This window comes from Petaurus breviceps, unplaced genomic scaffold (assembly GCF_028583685.1).
Source record: "Petaurus breviceps papuanus isolate PSGF00001 unplaced genomic scaffold, PetGlider_PUasm1.0 138, whole genome shotgun sequence".
NCBI lineage: Eukaryota > Metazoa > Chordata > Mammalia > Diprotodontia > Petauridae > Petaurus > Petaurus breviceps.
The window spans coordinates 17,287,214-17,304,320 of NW_027185694.1; the positions used below are offsets into that span (position 1 = coordinate 17,287,214).

Genomic DNA, 17,107 nt, shown 5'->3' on the forward strand with positions numbered 1-17,107 from the left:
CTCTCACACACACACACACACACACACACACACACACACACACTCCAGAGATCTATTTTCCTTATGGTCCCCTCAGATTGATGGGATACCTTCTAGGTAGTGAGCTGCTTGTCATTGGAAGCTAAAGCATGGCCACTTGTTGGGTACGTCATCTGGGGAATGAATACCTTGTTTATGGGTTGATTTAGAGGGTCTATGAGGTCACTTCTGTGATTCTGTAATTCTAATATTTTGTGATTCTCAGATTGTGTGATTCTATGATTTTAATATTCTATGAATCTAAAATGTGATGATTCTAAGGTAGTATGATTCCTCAAGATGCAGCAGCATTGCAACTGGTTTTTCTAACTCAAAATTTGTCTTTGGCTTAAACTAGAAGGGTATCTTCCAAATTGTAATTAAGAATATAGGCTAAATATTTGCCTTTCCCGGAGGTATTTGTTTGGCTGTGGTAGAAGATCCTGGTTAATCTTTCTTATTATAAAACTTGTTCTAACTGTAGAAAAAGAGGTTTGAAGGGAGATAGTGCAGTACACAAGTGCCAATAGAAACTGTTAGGCAGATCATGTAGAAAGAAAAAAAAAAACCTTTAGGGATCAGAGGATGGAGGAAGTTGACCAAAATAGAAGGCCAAGATTGAGGTTCCTTTAGACTCACTGATGAATCTGTGAACAACCTGGGGCAACAGCTACAGTGATGTGCACACCTGGAGAAGCCCCTGAAACTGGAGCCCAGAGAGGTCATGTCCCCTTTCTGGACCTCAGTTTTCATCTTCAAAATGAAGGGATGGGACTAGTAGCTAAGGTCTATTTGAGTTCTGATATCTACATTCTATATGTTCAAAGGTCCTTCTGGGTCCAACATTCAATGTGATGTGTTCTAAGGCTCACTCAATTTCTAACAGTCAATGTTTAATGTCCCTTGAATATCTAACATCCTTTGAGTCTATGAAAGCCAGAGTCTCTTCCTCCCCTCTATCCACATGTTTTCTGTGCTGATTTTTCAATGACTGGCATTTACCCACTAACTGAGAAATGTCTGCGTTGCTGTTTGTGTGTAACTTACCAATAGTGATGAATAAAAACCTCAAACCAAGTGAGTGATTAATAAGGCAGGGAAAAAGACAACTGTTTCAGAATACTGATGAGAGTCCAACATGGCAACTGTGCTTCTCTTACTGAGTGAGTGTAAAAGCTTTATGAATGACTTGGAAGAGAGGTTAGTTAAAGTAACATAATTTTTAAGAGTTCCATCAATGGGAAAAGAGATCAGACACACCAAATATAAAGCTGCAGGAATGTGAGAAATCCACCAGTCCAAATTCCTCATTTTACAAATGGAGAAATTGAGACCCAGAGAGAGGAAGTGGTTTGCCCAAGGTCTTGCATCAAGTTAGTAGCAGAGTCAGGTATTCTGACTTTGAATTTTTCCATTAGATGATACCACTGCTGCACAGAAGCAGAATATCAAAGCTGGAAGCACTCTTAGGGATCCCAGAGTCAGGACCTCCCACAGATAGATATTTTATAAATGAAGAAACTAAAGCCAAAAATGGGTAATGATTTGCCCAAGGTCATCATATAGATAGTTAATGACAGCATCGTTCTAAAATCTAGCTCTTTTGGCTTCCAATCCAGCATTCTTTCTACTATGCTACATGGTTAGATGGCCTCTGCCCACCTTCCTATCATCACCCCACCCATTGACAATATTAAAGACCTATATACACACTAGCTATTATTGTTGTTTTAATGGTGTACATCTCACACACTAATTGGAAAAAAATTGCACAGAAAAAAATCTGTGCAAATGCCTCAGCAGCTAGTGCTATGACTTCACTTGCCAGTGTAATATTACATCATCTCTCAGCCTTCTTCCCATAGTCCTGACACCATGGAAAACTGTTGTCCTGATTGTAGCACAGCTAAAATTACTTCAGTCTTCAATACTACAAATTTGCAGTTTGTGAGACTGCAGCTGTGGAAAAGCCACTTGAGAAGCAATTTGATATAATGAAAGCAATGCTGAACTGGGAGTCAGGACACCTAGGTCCCATCTTTGTCACCACAGAGAATCTCAGTTTCCATATCTTTTAAATGAGGAGGTAGTCATCTCCCAGTTTTGACATTTGATGTTCTTTGTTCCAAAGTCCCTACCAACTCTTATCATGTTCTAACACTCTATGGTTTCCCTCCCACGTCTGATTCCCTATTTTTTATTTTCTAACATTCTGTAGCAGCACCAACATTCTACATTCTAAGGTCTCTTGCTACCTTCATATATTAGTGTCACACAAAGCTCTGACGTCACCCACTCTTACTTCATCCGAATGGTAGCATATTATTCCACATCAATTTTTCCTCTAAATATGAGCAAAGCAAAGGGCATAGTGATTGTCTAGTGTAGTCAGTCACATTAGAGAATTTTTGCCTGCCCATTGACTGAAGCTTCAAAATGCATTGCTGCCAGGGCACCAGGCTAAGAATTCCTACCAGGGTCTCTAGCAGTACAGTGGAATCAGGTATGGTTTGCCGCAGAAGCATGCATAGCTCCTGGAAAGGGGGGAAAAGGCAGGATCAGCCCCTGCTACATAGATTGTGACTAGCCCACAGAAACTGCTCTCAACCACAATGGAACAGGCTCATGCTATTTTCTCAATCCAGCTGCTGTCAGGGAGACCCAGTTTGGGCACCTTCTTCATTTCCCCAATATTTTCCCTAAGTTAATGGGGGCTTCTTCCCTTCTCTCCTCCTTTTTATTCAGCATCCAAACAATAGAAACAAGAGTTCTCTTTTATATAGCACTTTGTGGTTCAAAATAACTTTACACATATTATTTCACTGGATCTTCACAATGATCTGGTGAGTAAGAGTGAGGCAATCAACAGGCATTTATTAAGCATTTATTGTACATGAGGCACTGTGCTAATCACTGGGGATACAAAGAGAGGAAAAATCAGCCACTGCCCACAGAAGCTCACACTCTAATGGAAGAGAAAACATGCAAATAAGTAGGCACATAAATGTGTGTATAATAATACATACACATGTGTACATATATAATGTATTACATAAGTAGCTAGGTAGCACATATTATAATATGGACAATTGTATATGTTATAATAGGAATATATAATATCAACATGCATTTCATATATCCATATTCTATATAATATGTATTGCACATGTGTATGCATGTCTATGTGCATTGTGTATGAGATAAATTTGTGGGTAATCTCAGAGGGAAGACAGAGAAGGGTAGTGTATTATTCTCCCCACTTTGTGGATAAGGAAACAGACTCAGAAAATTCAAGTGACTAGCCCATAATCACAAATCTGGAAAGTGGAAGTGATATCACTTAACCCAACATTACCTAGTCTAGTGTTCTTTCCAGCAACACTGAGTTTCTTCTCAAAAAATGTGTATGCTCACCTGGGCAAAGCCCTGAACTATAACCAAACTTTTCACACCTTCTGGCTTGGCATTTTAGGGTCCTTAGTAGGAGAAATGAGAAAAACAAAAATACAGATGATCCAACTTGCCTCCTAGGACTGGTGAACTCTCTTGAGAAAGCCAATTTCAGTCACTGTCAACTTGAATCACGCTGATATTTGGACCCAAGATATTCTTTAATGTATCCATTTTTGCAGATCCTCTATAGCAGGGGTTCTGGACCCATTCTGTACCATTAACAGTATGGTGAAGTCTACAGATTCCTCAGAGTAAAAGAAAGTTTTTTGAATGCAGAGAACAAAATATATAGGATTACAAGGGAAATCCATCATATTCAAATAAAATTGCAATTGTTTTTCACTCAAGTTGGCAGACTCCCTGAGATCTATCCATGGACAAGTCCATGAACTCCATATTACACTATAGCAATGTTCCGCTGTGGCACGTCTTTTCCTTCACCACCAATAGCAACACTCCCATCCTGATACCACTCCTCCCTAGCTAATTAAATAGATCCTTGGTAGTGGGCTTTCCATTTTTTGTAGCAGTGATATAAAATTCAGAAACCGGTTTGAGCAAGTGTTCATGTATTTATTTAATAAGCATTAATTAATTACTACCCTGTGCTAGGCACGTGACACAAAAGACAAAAATTAAAATAGTCTCTGTCTTCAAGGAACTTACAATCAATTGAGGGAGGGGGTGGAATATACATGGGTAAATGCAAAATATGTACAATAAAAGGAAATAGGTCTAACAGCTGGAAGAGGGGAGACCAAAAAAGACTTTAGGCAGAAGGTATGTTACTTGGACTGAATGTTGAAGGAAATGGGATTCTATGAGCTACAGGGGAGGTAGTAATGAATGCCAGGCATGGAGTATTGTAATACAAAGGCAGGAAATGAAATGTTGTGTATGGGGAACAACAAATAGACTTTAGTTGTAATGCAGTGTGTGAAATTGGCATAATGTGTGCTGAAGCCGATTTGTAAAGGACTTTAAGGGCCAAAGAGAGAAGATTTTCTTGGTTTTTACTTGGGTTGAGGGCATTCTAATCTCTTTTAACGATAATTGGTGCTATCTCCATAGCCCTTCATGGTTTGCACATGCCTCAAAACAACCCTGTGAGACGGATGTTGCAAATATCATTTCTCCACATTTTGTAGGTGAAGGAATGAAGACTCAGAAGGGAAAAGCGACTTCCCCAAGATCACGCAGCTAGCAAGTGGCTGAAGTAGAATTTGAACAGAAGTGTTCTGATTCTATGGGGTAGTAAGGTGGCACAGTGGATAGAGTGCTGGGTCTGCAGTAAGGAAGACTCATCTTTGTGTTTTCAAATCTTGCTTCAGACACTTACTAGCTGTGTCACCCTGGGCAAATCATTTTTGCCTCAGTCTCCTCATCTGTAAAATGAGCTGGAGAAGGAAATGGTGAGTCACTCTAGTATCTTTGCCAAGAAAACCCCAGAGGGTATCACAAAGAGTCAGACACAATTGAAACAACTGAACAACAACATTCTGACTCTATACGCAGCAGCTTGTCTACTGCACCACAATACTTCTTCCCAATTCTATCTGCCAGCAGCATACAGGGGCACAGCACAGAAAAGGAAGGGAGAAAGCAGAAGACAGACACCTTTAATCAATGCTACTTTGGAAGGCTTCAGCATCCTAACACTATTGGTGACTGAGAAAGGGACCCTTGCCATCTGCCCTAGCAAAATAGGGAGCCAAGCAATGTCAAGAACAGAGACATTTGAGAGTGGCCTTCATTATAGGGTGCTGACTCAGTCACAGATTCCTAAGTTCTCTCCCCTATTATGTGACTTTCCTAGGCACCCCAAGGGATCTGATCAGCTCAGTGGAACACCCAGAGGATGTGACTAGTGGTTGTATCCCCTAGGAGGAGTCACCTTGTCACTGTGTTTTTTAGAAATTGTGAGAGCAGGGGACATGGAGACAGGGCAACATAAGCACCAGAGGAAAAGCCACTGATTAAAGAAGTGCCCACAGCCCAGCTGCATGCTATATGTCTATCTGACACACCTTATTGAGACCTTCCCACCTGTCTGAGGGTGGTTCCTCCAATGGAGTCCTAAGGCTCTGACAATGTCTAGTTGATGTTTGAGATGCTCTTGGAAGCTACTCTTTGTCATTCCCCAATCAGATGAGTGAGCAGTTGGTTCTTTATGCTCATCTCCAACACAGACCTTAGATCAGGGCTGTGGGACCTACAGCCTGGAAATCACATGTGGCTCTCTATGGCCTCAAATGTGGCCCTTTGACTGAATCCAAACTTCACTTGGGGTTCTAGACTTATTCTAGATGCTCCCATCAAACTAAAATATTCCTTATTTACATTCTCATCTTGTTCTTCCTGTCCTGACTCCATTGTGTCTGCACACTATCTCCCATCCTGGGAAGAGACACTGCCCAAACTTTAATCTCCACCCATTGAAATCATTGTCTTTCTTCAGAAACACCACCTCTTCCATGAAGTTTTCCTTCATCTTCCTTACACAGCCCTCACTAGACCTGATCTCTCTATCCCTGAATCTTTTGTTCTTTTTCATTTGAGCTCTCTTATGTACTAAATTGTCACATAGTAACATGCATATTCCCTTTCCTGATCCATATTAAGAGAGGGATTCTACAGTTCAGCATGGGACCTTGCTCACCATACATATTTAATCAACATTTGTTGCTGCCCTCACCTCCATCAAAGACTCTGATGGCTCCCAATGTCAGACACTTTCCTTATCTGTACCTCAGCTTCCTTAACAAAATGGATTTGTTCCCCTCCTTGTTCATCCTTCCTTTTTTTCCTTATGTAAGGCATGTCTGTGCTGAACCAAGTTTTCAGCCTCAAGTCTCACAAAGACCATTTCATATTCATTGTCATCAATCACAATATTTTGCATGCTGCCTCATGGCCATTTCAAGAATAATCATAATAAGTTACATTTCTATTATGGCTTTACAAAGTACTTTCAAATCTATAACTTGATTCTATCCTGTGAGGTTTTTAACTATCCTTCAGACCTCTGCTACAATGCTGCTTCCACTAGGAATATTCTTTGATTTCCCTGGATGATCTCTCACCTTAAAGTCTCTGATAGTACATTGTTTACTCTTCCTGTTCCCTCGGCACATTATTTTGCATAATAGCTATCTCTGTTCATGTCTTGTACCTCTACTAGTCTGTTAGTTTTACAAAGGCAGGGAATAAATATATTAGCTAAATTTTATATCTCCCATGACATGGTGCTCCATATACATTAAGAACTTGTTTAATTTAGATGTGCTATATACCCAATGAACAAATAGGGAAAGTGGGGTTCAGAGAAATGAAATGATCTGCTTGTTCAGTTAGTAAGTGGCAGAGCCAACATTTGAACCTAAGTCTTTAGACCTAAGTCCTTTATTCTTTCCGTGGCACTCCTTTCCCTTTCTCAGGACAAACCTTCCCAAGATACTATAAGTAGGCATAACTCTCATCCCTACAAGGGTTCCCTAGATGAGGGAGGGTTGTGCTACAATCAGGCAAAAAATAGCCTTTTTGGTCTCCATTTCTGCAACTCCAAAGAGTTTCATTTTGCCAGATAAAGTAAATAGGGAAATGTACCCTTTGGGTGGATTCTACTCCAGCTGCAAACATGAGCTCATAAAAACATCCAGATTGGGTTTGGATGGCTTTTCAGGGCCCTTTCCTTTTGCCTCTGCAGGGTACATGGAGGTCTATCTTGCCAAAAGATGGGAAAATACAGATGTAGCATTGAAAATGACGTGGCAAATGACCGAGAATATTAGCTCTCACCATTTCCACAATACTTTAAAGGTTTACAAATATGCACCATATATACAACAAGCCTGTAAGATGAGTAGTACAAGTCTTTTAATCCCCATTTTATAGACACAACAATTGAGAACTCAAGTTTAATGACTTGTCCAAGGTCACTTAGCTTCTGACTTCAGGATCAAAACCAAAAGGTTTTTCACTAACACATGCTAGCTAGATAAGGCAGCAGCAGTCCTGAGATCTAGTTTGGGGTATGTCATTGACTAACTTATAGCCTTGGTCAATGTTTAGTGTCCTCAGCTCCCATCTAGTGATTGAAATACAAGCAAGAGAGGGGCAGCTAGATAGCGCAGTGAATGGAATACCAGTCTGGAGTCAGTAGGACCTGAGTTCAAATCCATCCTCAGACACTATATATCCAGTTGAGGGGTTTTAGAGAAGGGATTTTTTTTTTTTTTGCTTTTTTTTTGGAGGGCAATTAGGGCTAAGTGACTTGCCCAAGGTCACATGGCTAGTTTTTGTGTTAAGTGTCTGAGGCTAGATTTGAACTCAGGTCCTCCTGACTCCAAGGCCAGTGCTCTACTCACTGTGCCACCTAACCATCCTTGCAAGAGAAGGGATTCTTAACCTGGGGTCTATGAACTTTTAAAAATAAATGTTTATACCTAAATTTCAGCATAATTGGCTTCCTTGGAAATATTATATCTTTTATTTTATGCACCTAAAAATATTCTTCTGAAAAGAGGTCCAGAGGCTTCATCAAATGGCCAAAGGGGTCCTTGAAAAAAAAGGTGAAGAGCTCCTGATGTAGAGGGAAATCCTGCTTCAGGTTATAGGAACTAGAGACACTCCTGTTGTTTCCATTTATTGGCCTTGGTTTTGCCCTCAAGGACCAAATAGACTAAGTTTCTATGACAGTCCATGTCAAAATTATTTAAAGTACCTCCTCAATAGTATCTCATTAATGTTCTGGACATTGTATGTTTGGAGGGAAGAAAGAAAGGAAAACAGGTATTTTTATAGTTGCAATTTTCTAAGTCTAGAAGCTAAGATACTGAGCAGGAAAGTCTAATTAGGGTTATAGTGAACTACAGAGACAAACATAGAATTTTAGCTTTCTACTTCTCAATGCCCTCCCCTCAACCCCTTGCTAAGCAATGTATATCCTATATAAACCACCATGTCAAGTGGTATAACAATGATGATGATAACTAGCATTTATATGACTCTGTAAGGTTTGCAAAAAAACTTTACAAGTATTACCTCATTTTCCCCTCACAATAAGTGCTATTAGGATTCCCATTTTTTGTATGAGAAAACTGAGTCAGACAGATTAAGCTTTCTCATCTGTAAAATAGGGATGATAATAGTACCCATCTCCCAGGGTTGTTGTCATGATAAAATGAGATCTTTATCAAATGCTTTGTAAACCTTAGAGTGCTATATAAATGCTAGTTATTATTACTTGCCTAGGCATATAGCTAATAAGTATCTGAGACTGGATTTGAACTCAGGTCTTCCTGATTCTAGGTTTAGTATTCTGTCTACTATGCCACCTAGGTACCTAGTAACATGCAATCAAAGTAACCAGATGAGTTGATCAGATGTTTGATAGTTGTAAGGATACAGTCCTAATCCAGACTTCCCTGGGAATGTCAGATATGATACGATTGTACAGTTAGGCAACCCAATTGTCAGGAATTTTGATTTGGAAACCCTAGCCTTGGAAAAATGATCATTGTTTTGTCTCTTTTGATGTTGCAACCACTGGTAAAAGGAACCAGTTGAATTATTTTTTTCAAAGTATCAGAGTTGGAAGGAAGCTAAGACATCAGTTAGTCAAGGCCATATATGAGAATGAGTCTACTTCCCCCTTTTCCTCACAAATGGTTATCCAGTCTTTGCTTAGACTCAACCAATGAGCTCACTATCTAACTCAAACCACCCAACAAGCATTTCCTGAGCTCTCCTATGTACCCTCTCCTGATTTCATGCTTTTGTAAACACTATCTTCACCTGCTGAAATATTTCCCTTCCTTCAAAGAGGGACAACTTCATCCACAAGGCCTTTCTGATGTCCCTTCCTTCCATATGTCACACATCAGAATAGACCTGAGTTCAAGATCTACCTTGAGTATATATCAGTTTTGTGAGCCAAAAACATTCATTGAGAGTTCTCTGAATGAAAAAAAGCCTAAGTCATCTTCCACTTCCCCTCACTCCTCAAGGCACTGGATTCACATAAGTGAACATATAGAAATGAGAAGCCTTCCCTAAAGGAGCTTATGTTCTATTAGGTAACACAATATGTTCACAGATGGATAAGGGAAGGATGTATAGAAAATAAATATGCAGTGAGTGGGAGAAGAGAATTAACAATTCTTGAAGGAGGTGGCTATTGATTTGAGCCTGGAAGATTGCTCAGGGATCCTGGGGATGGAGGTGGGGAGGGAGAACTTTGCAAATGTGAAGGATAGCCAGTGCAAAGGCACAGAGAAGGGAAATGGAATTTCACATATGGGACATAGCAAGTAGGCCAGTATGATTATAACTTAGAGGGCAAAAAGAAAGTAATAAGTAAATACCCTAGAAATATGGGCTGGAGCCAGATTATGAGGAAGATTAAATGCCAATCAGAGGAGTTTGCATTTTTTTCCCGAAGGTAATAGCCATTCAAGGCCCCTTTAATAGAAGTGACATGGTCAGAAATGTGCTTTAGGAATGTTAATCAGTCACTTCTGTAGAGGATGAAGGGGGGAGAAAACAGACGCTGGATTATCTATTAGGAGACCTTGGAATAAGTGAAACAAGAGGTGGTGAGAGTCTGGTTAAGGTAGTGACCATGTGAGTGGAGAGAAGAAAATGAATTTGAGAGAAGTAGAGTCAACAAGAGTCAGTATCTGATTGAACATACAGAGTGAGAAAGAGAGAGGAGTCAAGGGTGGTTCCCCTAGGCAGCAAACCTGGGTGAATGGAAAATTGGTTTGATAAAGCAAGTTATTCCACTGCACAAACACTGATTCCCAAGATCCTATGACCTTACCACTGGCCCTTCTTCTAGGTCTTCCTATTCATGTTGTCTTCCTTGAATAGAATGTCTACTTCTTGGGAGCAAGACTTGTTTTGTTTATCTGTTTCTATCCTCAATGCTTGGTACATAGTCAGAGAGTAAAAAGCACTTCTTTATTCATTTTAGGGCTGCTTCAGTGCTAGAAGTTCTTCCTTATACTAAAATCAAATCAGACTCCCTCTAACTTCCATACATTGGTTTTAGTTCAACCCTCCAGGGCCAAGCAGAATAAGTCTAATGCCTCTTTCCTGTGACAACCATTCAATTATTTCAAGGGAGAATTTAAGTGTGGGAAATTGAAAGGGGGAGTATACGTGCTAAAGGGTCTGTTCCCTCATTGATGCTTAAGAATTTATGACTTTTTCCTAGATCTAAAGGAAATGGGATTCTAGACAGAAAATATTCCACTGTATGGTCCACAGTGTTCACTGTACAGCCTTTGAAATGCAGGGAGAAAACCTGGCAAATTACAGCAATATACTGCAAAGGGGATAACTGTTTGCAGTTGCCATTCTCAGCCTCTGTAGACAGTTTCATTAAAAATGCCAGTTCTCAGTCATGCAAATCCATTCAGTGCTGAAGCTTGGTCATTTGGAATCATGTTTAAAACAAAGCATTATGACCTTTTGAAAATTACATGAGAGCAAAACAAATTAGATGTTTATCAGATGAAAACAACCCCTTGCCAAAAGCATATCTCAGAGTGGGCACTGGTTTGAGGGGTGTGTATGTTTTTAATGACTTTTAGTAAAAGATGCTAGCCTTGGGATGCGACTGAATTGCTTGAGGTATTTTGAAACAAAATCAAGTGGTTGTGATGTTAATTGGAATCAAAGGTCTGTTAGATATCACAGTAACTGGGTCTCCAAAGAGCTTTGCTTTGATTTTCTGTGCCCAATGTGGTCTTTGACGCAAAGTGGCAGTTGAACAGAGAAAAGGACATGGCCGAGATCCTCGTGACCTAGTGGACTCAGGCTGAAATCTTTGAATTAAGCAATCTGCTTTTAATGAATTTTTATCTGGGAGTCCTACTTTTGGAGGGAATACATTCAGACAATGTACTACATTAATATTCTAGGTTCTGTTCTCGCCCAGGAAGATAGTTGGGGCAGCCCCAGAAAACATTTCCAACTGGGCTGGTAGTGGTAGGGATGCATGACTTGGATTTCCAAAGGACTTATATTACAAGTAAAGAAACTTCACCCATCCATATCAACAAGTTTCTTAAGTGCTCAGCTCAGTTTGATAAGCTTTGATAAAGCTTTGATAAGCCTTACTGACTGACCTTGTACACATCATCACACGACCTCACAGCTAAAAGCTACGGAAAAGGGCATCTAGTCCAAACGACATCTGAACAAAGATCCTCTCTACATCATACTCAGCTACTGGTCATCTAGACTTTTCTTAGATGCTTCCAGTGAAGAGGGATGACTACTTCCTGTGGCTTGATAGCTCTAATCATTAGGAAGTTTTTTCCTCACATTAAGCCTTTGTCTCTTTGCAACTTCGACACAAGTTTCCTTGTTCTTCCCTCTGGAGTAAAGCAGAATATGCCTAAACCTTCATCCATGTGTCCACCCTCCAAATGCTTATAAGATGGCTAGCATATCTCCATTGTCTTCTCCTCTCCAGGCTTGCTACAGATCCAGGACCTTCAGCCAACTCTCACACAGCATGAGCTCAGTTCCCTTCACCACTCTAGTTACCTTCTTCTGGATATCTTCCATCTTAATCCTTTTCTTTCCTAAGATATAGCATTCTCCACCCCACCCCCAATACTCCAGCCATGTAAAGAGAGAAAAGAGTGCAGCAGGATCATCACCTCCCTCTTCCTAGACATGGTGTCTCTCTGAATGGAGCCCAAAATTGCATTTGCTTTTTTGACAGCCGTATCACACTGTTGACTCATATGGCACTTGTAGTCCATTTTCAGATGAACTCTTTTTTGTAGGTGAATTTCACATGTGCTCTTCCTCTGTCACAATAACCTAAGTACAGATCCTAGCTTTGTCATTTGCTAGCTGTGTGACATTAGATAACTGATTTAAGTTCTCTAGACTTCCATTTGTTCACCTGTAAAATGGAGGAAACAAAACATATTTTGTCTATCTCATGCGCCTGCTGTGAGGATCAAATTAAAGAATCGATACAAAATACTTTTTGACTGTAAAGACCTACAGAAATTGAGCTATTATTACCGTTGAGATTTTCTATCTGGATATCTTTTCTCTCTTTCTAAATTGCAAACTCCATGAAAGTCCATCTTCTATTTTCCTTGTGTCTTCCCACAAGGCCTAATTTAATGCTGGACCCAATGAAGGGGCTCAATGGATAAATGAATCAATGAAACCAAGGTGCATGAAATGGACAAATTCAGAGAAAGAAATCTAAGCCGGTTACTCCTTATATATTTGAACACAGGAGTAGGAGGGAAAGGATGGGCCTCACCTTGGAATATATAACTTTAAAAACAAAAATGAAGGCTTCTATTCTTTTCTGATGTCTCTATACAAGGCTGGTCATTTTTAACACTCTAAGTGGAATGATATCATTTTTAAAAGTTTAAAACACATATTCTATGGTGGGGATGGGAGGAAGGTGTGGAAGGAAGCAAGTCAGGTTAGTGACTCAAGATCTTCATGATGGAACAAAGACTCACGTCGGAAAACTGCTGTCTTCCCTGCTTCCTTTTCCTGCTTGTGGCAGAGTGGATTGCATACTGGGCCTGGAGTCAGTAAGATGTGAGTTCACATATAGTCTCAGACACTTACTAGCTATGACCTTGGGCAAGTCACTTAACCTCTGTTTGCTTCATTTTTCTCAACTATAAAAATGAGGGAAAAAATAATAATGCCCTCCTCCCAAGGTTGTTGTGAAGATCAAATGAGATAATATTTATAAATATGCAAATACTTAGCACAGTACTTGACACACAGTGGGTGCTTATAAATGTCTATTCCTTGTTCTTGCCTTCCTTTTCTTTTTCCTTTTCCCCAGGGCCCCAAATCACAGAATGTTAGAGCCTGAAGAGAGCTAAAAACACAGAGACTATTTAAGCTGCACACTACCCTAAAATATAGGGGGTTTTAATATTGGAGCTGGAATGAATAATAGATTACAGCATATTAGACCTAGAATTATAGGATGTTAGAAGTGTAAGAGATTTAAGAGATCATCTTGTTCAATGCCTAAATTTTATAGATAAGGAAAATGAGACCAAGACAGGTGGACCACAGAGTCAGCAAATGAAAATTCTGAGATCTGAACTTGGGTCTTCTGACTCAGAGTCCAGTACACTTTCCAATGTACCATGTTTATAATTTCATAGGAGAGCTAAGACATGCAGTAATGCTTCAAAACAATAATAATTGATTGCATTTGTGTGATATTTAATTGTTAACAAAATGCTTTCATAAACTGTGAAGTAGGCAAGGTAGATATTATTATCCTTGTTTTACAGCCAAAGAAGCTAAAACTCCAGGAAGGTAAGTGACTTGCTCAAGGTCACAGAGCAAATGAGTGGCAAAGCTCATGAATCTAAATCCAATATTCTTTTCCACTACTCCACAACTTTGGCATGGAAGTAGAGATAGATCTGGGAAAGTTTCATCAAGGAGGTGGCACCTGAGACAAGCCTTGAAGGAGGAGAAGAATTTCAGTAATAGAGTATGTAGATGATGTGAGAAGACTGGGGCAGGGATAATCCATTACAAAGGAATGTGGGAGTGTGGGTACTACATAAAGAAGAGCATAAATAAAGTCTCAGTGATGAGAGAAAGTCAGATGCAAAGCAAGGAATATAAGCTTCCTGAGGGCAGGCATTATTTATATTTTTGCCTTTGCATCCTCAGTCTTGGCATAGTGCCTGAAACATTGTAGATGCTTAATAAATACTTGCTGAGTGAATGAAAGGGAGAAAGTAAATAGTCTGACTTGGTTAGAGCACACAGTAGAATAGAATAAAGCTAGAAAGATTGTGGAGGATCTTTAATTCTAGGTAACAATTGGAAAAGACTCTAGAGATCATCTCTCTCTGAACCAGCTATTTCCTTCTGGTTCATTGCCATCCTTCCTTCTCATCTCCTTCCTTCTCCTTTAGGAATCTTTGCTGCCTTGTCCTCTGGGGCAAAACATCAACACTGAACAGATTTTCTTGTATTTCTTTCTTGAGTTCTATATGGTTCAAGCTATAGAAAGCCATTGTTCAGCCTGAACCAAGATGTAAGGAGGCAAAGCAAGCTTTCGTCAGGCACGAAAAGAAGTGCCTTTGATTAAAAAGCCATCCTGCCACAAGAAAGCATGACGGGGCCTGGGCTATTCGCAGTGTCTTGATTCTTTGTTCCTGAACGCTGACAGAGCCCAGGCAAAATCTCACGCTCTGTACAGAGAACAATGCAGTATTCAAATGTCTTACATGTCAGACACAACAAAGTAACTGAACTGCTACTACTCAACTTAATGATAGGTGCTGCTACAACTTTATATTCTTGCCATCCAGGCAACTTCTAATTTAAAGAGAATGCACCTTGGGGGTATTTCTAAATCATTCTTTCTTTAAAGAAATCTGCTGAAGGCTTGCATTCTATATGGGGTCGGAGCTTTGCACCATCACTCACATGTGACAAACCCACATCTCAGCATGAGGTTTCTTTCCTTAATTTAACTCAATTCACTTCAGCAAACATTTATTAAGCACTTATCACATACCAGAAACTGGCACCGAAGATAAATGAAAATGAAATAATTCCTACCCTCAAGAATCTTAAATTCTAATACTTAAGCTATTTGGCCTTGAGTATCAGATCCTTTAATCCAGTTTCTGCACTGCCTTGGGATTTCAGTGATATATTCTGTTTCTGACATTTATCAACCAAATGTCCATTGACAAGTAGCTACCTTTCTCTGAGCCTCAGTTTCCTCATCTTTAAAATGGGGATAATAACCTTTGCACTACCTACATTACAGAAGTGGTGATGGAAGAGAGCCTTGCAAGTTTTAAAGTGCTATAGAAATTCAAAAGTGGAGTGGGCTGACCATATATAGGTCTAAATGTCATCAGTGATCTGTTTCTTGTCTCTAAAGCACACTAACTCTGGTTTCAGTCATAGAATGTCAGCTAAAAGGAGCCTCACTGATCATCTTATTCAAAGTCATAATTTTACAGAGGAGTCAATTGGTGCCAAAAAAGAGAAAATACAATTAGTTTATAAAAAGATTTGGGACCAGAACCCAGTTCTCCTGACTTTCTGTTCAGGGTTTTTTTCTACCACTACATAGCTGTCACCAATATCAGAATGCTGGGTAGCACTTAAGTGAGTGACTAGATTGTTAAGTTTCCATCAGATCCTATTTAGACACAGCCTTGGAATCAGGAAATCATTTATTGGTATAATCATAGATCACCCTAAAATATAGCTCTTTCTCATCTCTAAAATGAATTATCTTTAAAGGTATACACACATATACATACCTACATACATACATCTACAAACATCCACAGAGAGAAAAAAAATGAAAGCAGTTAAATATCATATTTAGGTTTTATCCAAAGAAGGGATTTGGGGCAGAGGGAGGAAAATAATACATATGACCCATATGCATTCAAGAATGATAAGGAGAGAACTAGGGAAGGGAAGGGAAAGAGAAATGGAAAGGATGGGAAGAAAAGGGAAAGAGAAGAAGAAGAGGGAAAGAGGGAAGGAGGAGGAGGAAAGGAGGATGGGAGAAGGAAGGGAGAAGAGAGGAGAGGGTAAATGGAGGAGTGGAGGTTGAGGGGAAGGAAGGGAAGGAAAGGGTAAGGAAGATGAGGGGAAGGAAAGAAGTATGAGAGAGAAAAGGAAGAAGGGAAAGAGGAGGGGGAGGTGAGGATCTAGCATTTCTATTTATATATCACTTTAAAAGTTATATAGCAGTTTGCATACTTTATACTATTTGATCCTCACAAACATGTACAATTGGTAGGATAAATGTGTCACTTCCATTTTTACAGATGAGAAACCTGAAACCTAGAGAAATTAAGTGACTTTCCCAAGACTATACAACTAATAAGTTCCAGGTCTGAGACTAAAACTCCAGTCTTTTGGCTACATATTTGGTAGGCAATCCCCATAACAAAGTCATGTCCTTTGGCTCTTGCCACATCTGAACTCAGTTTCCTTATTCCTTGGGTTGCCAATATTATACCTTACCAGGTCACTGAGGGCAGAGACTGGTAAACTTTTTCAGGAAGAGTTGCTTGCCAATAGTCAAATGAACTGATATCAGCAGCCTGGTTCTGCCTTCTCCAATAAAAACAACTGAGATCCTCAGAGACCTCATAAGGTGGGTGAGTAGGAAGGAATATCCACCTCCCCTCCAAGTAGATTGAAAATAGTTTGATAATGCAAATGTTTATTAAATGCCTCCTTAATACAATACAGTGATTAACTCTGAGAATTCCAAAAGATGAATAATACCCTGGTCAAGTCACTTAACCACTGTCTCAGTTTCCTCACCTGTAAAATTGGGATAATAATATCATCTGCTTCAAAAGTCTAGTGTGAAGATAAAATGAGATAATATTGGTAAAGTATTTTGTGAATCTTAAAGCGCTATATAAATATTAGCTATGATTGTCCTTGTTCATGGAGCTCATTGTCATGTAGGAAAATAAGACACATACAAAGACACATATGATACAAACAGAATAAATGCCCAATAGAGGTAGAAATAAAGGACTTTCTAAGATTTGAGGAAATAGTCATTTCTGGATGGGGGGGGGGCAAGGATTCTCCCATGACTTAG

The 17,107-nt window shown here is 39.6% G+C and overlaps 1 protein-coding gene across 1 annotated transcript in view; it reads left to right on the plus strand.

Annotated features, from left to right (window-relative positions):
* CACNG3 (calcium voltage-gated channel auxiliary subunit gamma 3) overlaps positions 1 to 17,107 on the plus strand; it is a 123,315-nt gene that overhangs the window by 1,840 nt on the left and 104,368 nt on the right. The gene's annotated exons all lie outside the window — the stretch shown is intronic.